This window comes from Carassius auratus, chromosome 5 (assembly GCF_003368295.1).
Source record: "Carassius auratus strain Wakin chromosome 5, ASM336829v1, whole genome shotgun sequence".
Classification (NCBI taxonomy): domain Eukaryota; kingdom Metazoa; phylum Chordata; class Actinopteri; order Cypriniformes; family Cyprinidae; genus Carassius; species Carassius auratus.
The window spans coordinates 18,224,575-18,234,410 of NC_039247.1; the positions used below are offsets into that span (position 1 = coordinate 18,224,575).

A 9,836-nucleotide genomic window follows, 5' to 3' on the forward strand; every position below is an offset into this window, starting at 1 on the left:
CGTCCAAATAACACGCATCATCTTCAGCGGCAGTGACGTCACCAAGCGAGGCTCGTTCAGTTCACCTGATGCGCGTACACCTTCAAACAGGTAAGCAAGGGTAAATATATTTTTTTATTCTTCTTTTGTAATGATATCACGTGGTTAAGCGTATTGTTTTAATTATTTCAGTATTTCTGCATCACGTTAGACAGGGCCGTGTTTTAAAGGGCAGTTTATGCTCCAATTATGGGTCAGTGGGCTGCTCAGCTAGCCTACCATTGTCATTAGCCTAAGCTAACCTGTACTGTTTATAGACCTGTTGCAGTTTTAAATAAATTTATGATGTGACATATGGGTCTTCAGCTTTTAGACATGACTAATACAAGCACAACAAAGCACCCAACCCAATATCGCGTGATAATCGTGATCGTGTAAAAAGTCCACACATTTAGCATATTTTTACAATACTAGCCTAACTTTTGCTTGACCACGTCATGTGTAGCCAATACACACACAGTAACTACAGCATATTTACCATGCTTCTCCTACTGTACAATATTTACTATGGGTTTACCATAGTAACCATAGTTTTACTCTGGTATTTGTAGTTACTAACACACAATAACCACGACATTTACTATGGGTTTACCATAGTAACCATAGTTTTACTCTGGTATTTGTATTTACTAACACACAATAACCACGACATTTACTATGGGTTTACCATAGTAACCATAGTTTTACTCTGGTATTTGTATTTACTAACACACAATAACCACGACATTTACTATGGGTTTACCATAGTAACCATAGTTTTACTCTGGTATTTGTATTTACTAACACACAATAACCACAACATTTACTATGGGTTTACCATAGTAACCATAGTTTTACTCTGGTATTTGTATTTACTAACACACAATAACCACGACATTTACTATGGGTTTACCATAGTAACCATAGTTTTACTCTGGTATTTGTATTTACTAACACACAATAACCACGACATTTACTATGGGTTTACCATAGTAACCATAGTTTTACTCTGGTATTTGTATTTACTAACACACAATAACCACAACACTTACCAGGATTTTACCACAGTAACTGTGTTTACTCTACACTATTTGTAAAGCACAGTAACCACTAAGTTTGCCACACCTTTAATATCTTTTTGTGATGTAATTGTAATTCAGTGTTTTTTCTGTCTTGCAGTTACGTCGGATTACATACTCCACAACAACCTGTAATCCAGCAGATCTTTAAAGAAGCCATCTCTTGTAAAATCTCTCTCTCTTCTCTCTCTCTCTCTCTCTCGCTCTGCTAGAATTAACAGGGAACTTCAACTCCACGCTCCCAATGCTGATATTGAAGAAGCTGTCAAGGGGGCTGAACAAGTCCTTCAAAGGATCAACCCTTCACAGGTAATGTTGAAGACTCTTAGTTATAACTGATTTGCTTTAATGAACGCATCCTTATATTATGTGTTAATCAAATATTTTGGTCACAGATCATTTTAACACACTGTCTCAACATGTTTATATTTCAGGAAGGCCTGTCATGAGATTTGAATTTGACCATCTTGTGCATTTATGAAGAAGACCAAAAGCTGCAAAGGCAAACACTTCCAATGGTACGTCAGATACATTTTTCTCAGCATTTGATGTTTCTTAAATTTTGGTTCACTTAGCCCATCAGGAAGAACACTCAACAAAGAGCATGTTGTAGTAGTAATAATTCATCCAATAATCATATTATATTGCACAAGCGTACTTGTACAAAATTCTACAACTTTTACTCCTACTGCTGTTATTGGCCATTACCACAGCTCCCATCAGATTGTGCCCATTGTAAGAGTGTTTATATCATGAAGTTTAAATGAAGTCCATTGTATTCTTTATTAATCTTTACAAATTGGTGCCGCCTCTTCCTGTTTCAACAGTACATGATATCTGTCCACACCTCATAGTCTGCCTTTCTTTCTATGGTGATGTTACTGAACACATCTGTCTTAGAAGCAAGAGAATGGAAATCCTAGTTTAACTTTTCAAGTGCTACACATCAGATCTTCAATGAATTTGGGCAATCAGATCACTTAAAGTTGTTCACACAAAGACCAATAACTATAATGAGAAGTATTTTAGCATCCACACCAACAGACAATACTGTACAATTACTGCTATGCACACTGCAGTTACAGTATGTTGTATTCTGCCATTTGTTGTTGTCAGTGTTTTTGTTGTTCATAATGTGATAAATTATCTTTGTTTCTTCTTGCAGGATTTCTCACAGATTACTTAATCATTCTTCATCAGCTCTTCACAATATCAGCCCATTCAAAAGCTTCCAGATCTTCCTCTCTTGTGTGACACATCTGCTCTCAGTCCTTTACTGCCAACCTCCAGTCTTAGCATTTCTGCTTGTATTCATTTTTCCTCTACATTCATCACTCCAATCTACTATAAGCACTCCTGTATATATATATATATACACATAATAATTATTATTATTATTAACCATTTATTTGTTTTGCATTTATTCACAATAGAAGCAAACAATGATTACAGGATATATGTTTTTAAAGGTGATAATTGTAAAATATTGGAGCATTGTTCTTAATCATTTTTGCCTATTTGGTTGATAAAGGGAAGAAAACAATATATTTTCAACTGTAGCCTTGATTATTCTTTGGCATCTTTTGTCAGGATTTCTGTAAACAAATTCCCTTTTTATTTTTGAATATTAAACTTATGTTTTTTGAAGGGAGTTTCTGTTGCAATTTTGTTTGTTTGTTTTCACTTAGTTACCTCTATGCATTTTTTTTTTTTTATCAACTTTTCTTTTTTTTTCATAGTGGAATAAACTGGAGAGAGACTGTTCTGGGCACTATGTTTATCTGCGAAAAGTTTGACATATCAATAAACACTGTAAAATGACTAGACAATGAGTGATTGATGTCATGATGTTTGTTTGTTTGTTTTCTATTCCTATAGTTCAACTGGTGGATCTAAGAATGGCAAGTTTTTAGGGTTCCATTTCCATGAAACGTAGATGTGATAAATTGTTTACCTTTAATACACTATAAATACATTGTAAATATTACAGAAGGAAAATTGAGTAGTAGAAAAATATTGTGTTTAAATAATCTTCAGAGGTGTTTTTTTAAGCAAATGAAACATTTTGACATTTATTTTTCACACAGTATATGCAAACTTTTGAGTTTAAGTACTGTACACTAATATTAGTGTAAACAATGTAGCCTATTCAATACAATGGGAATCATTATACCTTCTTTAAAACACAAAACAAAAAAACACCTTTAATCAACGTATTTCTTGCTGCATCAGGGTAACTGCAGCTTCTGTCCATTCACTACAGGAACCCGGAAGCTCCCGGCATAAATGACCATATATGTACAAGTTAGTGTGACGCCTCTGCTCAACTGGGTTGCCATTGGCTTTGACGTTCCCTTGGCTCTCGCAGAACTCGCTGTGATTGGACTATCTTTTAACCCAAATTATAAACCGCTTAATGTTGCAAAGTCCGTTTGACTGTAATTATTACGTCAGTAACACCTTCAGTTAACAATGCAGTGTTGCTATGTCGTGAGAAATTACCTCTTTACCGAAATCGTAACCCTAACCCTAAGCACAACTCCAATAAACTCCAAATACCAGCGCTAATATTACTCGCGTTCAAACGATAGAATGGCAGAGGCTTATGGGTAATGTAGTTTAAAATGTTTAATAATTAAAAAAATGGGAAAATGCAATCTTGTTTAACAAAGGGTAATCTAAACATGTTCATTGTGCAAACATTAATGACATATTTAAGAGGCAGGCTGAAATTCGATATTTTACTAAGTGCACTTTTTTAAACACCTTTATACCACCTTTCCATATATGATTGAAAAGTCTGTCCAACATTATTTAATTAGCATAGCATAAGTAGTTGTCCTGCCAATTTTTTCTTTGACACTATAATCAGACTTTGATTTACAGCCATTTGAAATTTACATTTTTTTGCTCTTCTAGGGGACTCTACTGGGCCCTTGAAGATGGAAGGGCAGTAAAACATACACATACCTTTTCTCATCATGGACAACAGACTGTGCTGAGTCATAATTTTTAAGTTTTTCTTTTCAACAAATTGCCAATATGTAAGTTGTAAGTCATGTTTATCTTAGAATAAGAATAGAACCATAAAAATATACATCAGTGCCTATTTGGAATAGGCTCCAAATATTGAATTATATCAGGTGCAAGGATACAGTATTGAAAGTAAACAAAGACACCAATTTAAATAACCAATACATACTGTGACACTTCATTGTACTTTCACAGTGTCAATGTGTCATTCAGTAAGACAAGGTACAGAGAGTGTGTAGTTTATAGTGCAAAGCCATACAATTCATGCAATGCAAAGAATCATAATATTAAGAGCTAATTTGTGTCTCTGTGTAAAATACTCCTCATATTTGTCCTCCTCGGGTACTAAACATCAGTAATGTGCATGCTCATCTTGCTTATTATACAGTACTGGATTCATGTTGATCTTTCCCTTGTCCATCACCTTCAGTTGTACATGAAATTCCTGCAGCATTATAGTCCATGCAGTATCTTCTAATGCAGCTTTCAGCCTGCCCTTCATCTAACTGAATGTCATTAATGTAACCAAATGTTCATTTCTTAATTAAAACACATTTAACTATTGTTTACAAAATTAAATGGTGTATTTACCAAACACCATTCTTAATATAGAATATTCACCCTACTTTATTATCCAACACCATGTGCAGTACTTTACTGGAGGATACAACATAAAGACAACTAAAGTAGTGTATTAAGACAAATGATATACAATTTTTAACAATATTAAAAATGGGTTATGTTAAAACCATGTTTTTCTAATCAGATGAAACCATGCAAATGCATGCATGCTGAAATGTCTTGAGCCCCAAAGAATCACATCAAGTTTTTAGAGCTCTCCTGCTTTTCTTCCTCTTCTTGCTTGTCCATGTCCTGGACATATCATAATCTTCCATGTCATACATTTTTTTTTGCAGTTGTTATGCAGCACCCTACAGCACAACTGATGAACAAAAGACATGTAACTAATTTAAATCAAATATCTTTATTGTCACAATACAATGAACACAAGTATACAGGTGATGAAAGTCTTGGGTGCAGACTGCAGCGTGACAGTATGGATGACAAATGAATTAATTCATGAATGAAATGAAATACAAATTCTGAATATATATATATGCAACACACATATATAAGGGACTCAATTCAGGTAGATAACAATATATGTTAAAAATTATGCTATACAAAGAGCATGAATTGAAAACAATAATAATCACAGTACACATACATCTCTGCAGTAAAGCACGGTATGAATTAGTGCAAACAGAATGTCAGGGTGCATAATAATATTGAGTCCAGTCAGCATAACTGATAAGAGTGCAGGGCATATGAGGTTGGTGGGGTGTGTATGGTTTTACTGGTATGAGTTCAGTTCAGTCTGATTGCCTGTGAAAGGAACTTGTCTCACTGTCTGCTGGTGTAGGTTCTGTGATAACGTCTGCCTGATGGTAACAGTGAGAGCAATCCATGGCTCGGCTGGCTGGAGTCTCTGACGGTCCTCCTCACACTCCACCTGGTCTAGATGTCCTGGAGGGCCAAAACATGTATTTAGGTTATGGTAAATCAATAAACAATATATAGTATTTTTATTTATAATTGTTGCACTGGACTTAACATTGATTCTTGTTGGGGACATTGGCCAAAAGAATCCCACCACAACTAGCTCTCGTTGTTTAGCTGTGATGTTTACTTTGCAGGCCGTAACATCTGAGCTGTCGCAGTAGAGCGGTTTGTGAATGCAGTCTTCACAGAAGATAACTGATGGGTTCAGGTAGCAGTGATGCACTCGGTGGCCATTCAATTGATATCTTCATCAATTGGCTTCATCTTAATTCAAACAAACAGACAAAACAATAAGTCAGCAATAACAGCAATAACCATTCTAGAGTAATAGTGTTGGTGAATACAGTTGCAGGTGTCAGTACTCACCATATTCAGTCATTTCCTTCCCAAACACCAGAGATGATGCACAGCTTATTTGCTCATTTTAGGAGCTATAAAAAAGATGTATATGTGAAAAACTATAACTGCGGACTTGAAAAGTCTTTTGAGAGATCAACATCAATGTTGTACCACACATAACTGCATTGAATTCAGACATACAAATTGAAATGTGAAACTTTTCACCTTTCTGTCTTTTCTTTTGGGGCACAAGAAGTCCATGTTCATTCCTCATTTCTTTAGGACTGGTTTGACTGATTTTCTTTGCGTTTCTGGTCTTCAGCTGTAAAACAAGAAAATATTTATTGACCCCATGTTTAATCATTATTGTTGTTTAAAAATATAAATAAAGCAGATATCATTATATACTTCAAGCACAAGTTCCTTGGCAACTCTAGTAGGCTCCTGAGTTCATCTGTACACATCAGATTCAGCGTCTGAGAAAATGCCATCATGCAAACTCTCAGTTTCTGCCTTACAACAGAGCATAAAAGAATGTGTGAGTGAGGGAGTACAGCATGAAGATGAAGTGAAAAAGGCAGAATTTTGTGTATAAATTTAACAGAATGAGGGGAACATTTAAGAGATTTAAGAGAACAGTATTGTCTGTTGGTGTGGATGCTAAAATACTTCTCATTATAGTTATTGGTCTTTGTGTGAACAACTTTAAGTGATCTGATTGCCCAAATTCATTGAAGATCTGATGTGTAGCACTTGAAAAGTTAAACTAGGATTTCCATTCTCTTGCTTCTAAGACAGATGTGTTCAGTAACATCACCATAGAAAGAAAGGCAGACTATGAGGTGTGGACAGATATCATGTACTGTTGAAACAGGAAGAGGCGGCACCAATTTGTAAAGATTAATAAAGAATACAATGGACTTCATTTAAACTTCATGATATAAACACTCTTACAATGGGCACAATCTGATGGGAGCTGTGGTAATGGCCAATAACAGCAGTAGGAGTAAAAGTTGTAGAATTTTGTACAAGTACGCTTGTGCAATATAATATGATTATTGGATGAATTATTACTACTACAACATGCTCTTTGTTGAGTGTTCTTCCTGATGGGCTAAGTGAACCAAAATTTAAGAAACATCAAATGCTGAGAAAAATGTATCTGACGTACCATTGGAAGTGTTTGCCTTTGCAGCTTTTGGTCTTCTTCATAAATGCACAAGATGGTCAAATTCAAATCTCATGACAGGCCTTCCTGAAATATAAACATGTTGAGACAGTGTGTTAAAATGATCTGTGACCAAAATATTTGATTAACACATAATATAAGGATGCGTTCATTAAAGCAAATCAGTTATAACTAAGAGTCTTCAACATTACCTGTGAAGGGTCGATCCTTTGAAGGACTTGTTCAGCCCCCTTGACAGCTTCTTCAATATCAGCATTGGGAGCGTGGAGTTGAAGTTCCCTGTTAATTCTAGCAGAGCGAGAGAGAGAGAGAGAGAGATTTTACAAGAGATGGCTTCTTTAAAGATCTGCTGGATTACAGGTTGTTGTGGAGTATGTAATCCGACGTAACTGCAAAACAGAAAAAAGAATGAATTACAATTACATCACAAAAAGATATTAAAGGCATGGCAAACTTAGTGGTTACTGTGCTTTACAAATAGTGTAGAGTAAAAACACAGTTACTGTGGTAAAATCCTGGTAAGTGTTGTGGTTATTGTGTGTTAGTAAATACAAATACCAGAGTAAAACTATGGTTACTATGGTAAACCCATAGTAAATGTTGTGGTTATTGTGTGTTAGTAAATACAGATACCAGAGTAAAACTATGGTTACTATGGTAAACCCATAGTAAATGTCGTGGTTATTGTGTGTTAGTAACTACAAATACCAGAGTAAAACTATGGTTACTATGGTAAACTCATAGTAAATGTCGTGGTTATTGTGTGTTAGTAAATACAAATACCAGAGTAAAACTATGGTTACTACGGTAAACCCATAGTAAATGTCGTGGTTATGTGCGTTACAAAGTCCAGAGTAAAACTACGGTTACAGTAGGAGAAGCATGGTAAATATGCTGTAGTTACTGTGTGTGAATTGGCTACACATGACGTGGTCAAGCAAAAGTTAGGCTAGTATTGTAAAAATATGCTAAATGTGTGGACTTTTTACACGATCACGATTATCACGCGATATTGGGTTGGGTGCTTTGTTGTGCTTGTATCAGTCATGTCTAAAAGCTGAAGACCCATATGTCACATCATAAATTTATTTAAAACTGCAACAGGTCTATAAACAGTACAGGTTAGCTTAGGCTAATGACAATGGTAGGCTAGCTGAGCAGCCCACTGACCCATAATTGGAGCATAAACTGCCCTTTAAAAACACGGCCCTGTCTAACGTGATGCAGAAATACTGAAATAATTAAAACAATACGCTTAACCACGTGATATCATTACAAAAAGAAGAATAAAAAAATATATTTACCCTTGCTTACCTGTTTGAAGGTGTACGCGCATCAGGTGAACTGAACGAGCCTCGCTTGGTGACGTCACTGCCGCTGAAGATGATGCGTGTTATTTGGACGCATCTGCTCTCCACCGAAATTAATGGGAAGGATTGGCGTATCATATGCACGCAAAAATGGCATTTGGCGTATGCATTACACGCAAATAGAAAGTGTAAAGTCGTGTTATTTATACGCAGACTGATGAGAACGGGTTGCATATTCACTTGCTGCTGCCTGTCATTATAAATATTAATTATGTTTGACTTATTCAGTGAAGACAAAGAAGTGTTTTATTTATACACTTTATTCAAGTTCTGTAATATCTCTTACTATATGTTAAATAAACCTAGTTTAATAAATTAAAAGTTTATTTCACATTAGTTCTGTTGTGCTTGTAATTTGATTGTTTTTCTTAATTAAAAAATAAAATAAATAAATAAAAATAGCTATATACTAATAGCTATATAGGGTCTGAATACTTAGGACCATGTGATATTTCAGTTTTTCTTTTTAAATAAATCTGCAAAAATGTGCTGTGTGTACATTGATGAGGAAAAAAAATGAACTTAAATGATTTTAGCAAATGGCTGCAATATAACAAAGAGTGAAAATTTTTACTTTCTTTACACATTGTTCTTTTAAGGTATATATCGTTATCGTGAAACAAAATTTATCATACCGACGGTACCATGAAATTAGATTTTGATCATATTGCTCACCCCTACACACACACATACATTTTGGAATTATATTAATTATATTGTCTTGTGATAATTGATTCTACAACAAATTTTGTGTTTATATTATATTATATTATATTATATTATATTATATTATATTATATTATATTATATTATATTATATTATATTATATTATTATAATGTTGGTATTCTTATTTCTCCGTATTTCACATTAGACGTGAAAGGATATGGTTGCTTACTGTGCTTTTTTTTCCAATTCAGTATTCATTATACAGCATCCATATCTTTAAAAAAAAAAAGAAAAGAAAAGAAAAAAAAATGACAATGGGATTTTCCTAAGCTCCCACTGACAAATTACTTGTAGAAAATATCTAAATATATTCACTTGCTCCTGGAGAGGTGAAATCCTTACCGGAGCTAATAGTGCTCCTCCTTTCATACAGATTTATGATGTTTGCACATTATTTATACTGTCTGCAGGTAGGGGGATGATGAGACATGGTGTTGTCAGCCACGCTACTTTGATTGTAAACAGGCAAACACTGACTTTGTCTTGTTAGTAAAATTTATTTCCCCCCAAATGACAA

General features: G+C 34.7%; 2 long non-coding RNA genes across 2 annotated transcripts; both read right to left on the reverse strand.

The window, feature by feature from the left end:
• Positions 1–5,265: 5,265 nt before the first annotated feature.
• Positions 5,266–6,249, reverse strand: LOC113069281 (uncharacterized). The gene is made up of 3 exons (XR_003279699.1): positions 6,060–6,249; positions 5,746–5,957; positions 5,266–5,657 (listed from the first exon to the last, which is right to left on the reverse strand). It is a non-coding gene; the product is annotated as an uncharacterized LOC113069281 (long non-coding RNA).
• Positions 6,250–6,294: 45 nt separating this feature from the next.
• On the reverse strand, positions 6,295–7,264 carry LOC113069274 (uncharacterized). Its single transcript, XR_003279698.1, has 3 exons — positions 7,204–7,264; positions 6,441–6,545; positions 6,295–6,354 (listed from the first exon to the last, which is right to left on the reverse strand). It is a non-coding gene; the product is annotated as an uncharacterized LOC113069274 (long non-coding RNA).
• Positions 7,265–9,836: the final 2,572 nt, after the last annotated feature.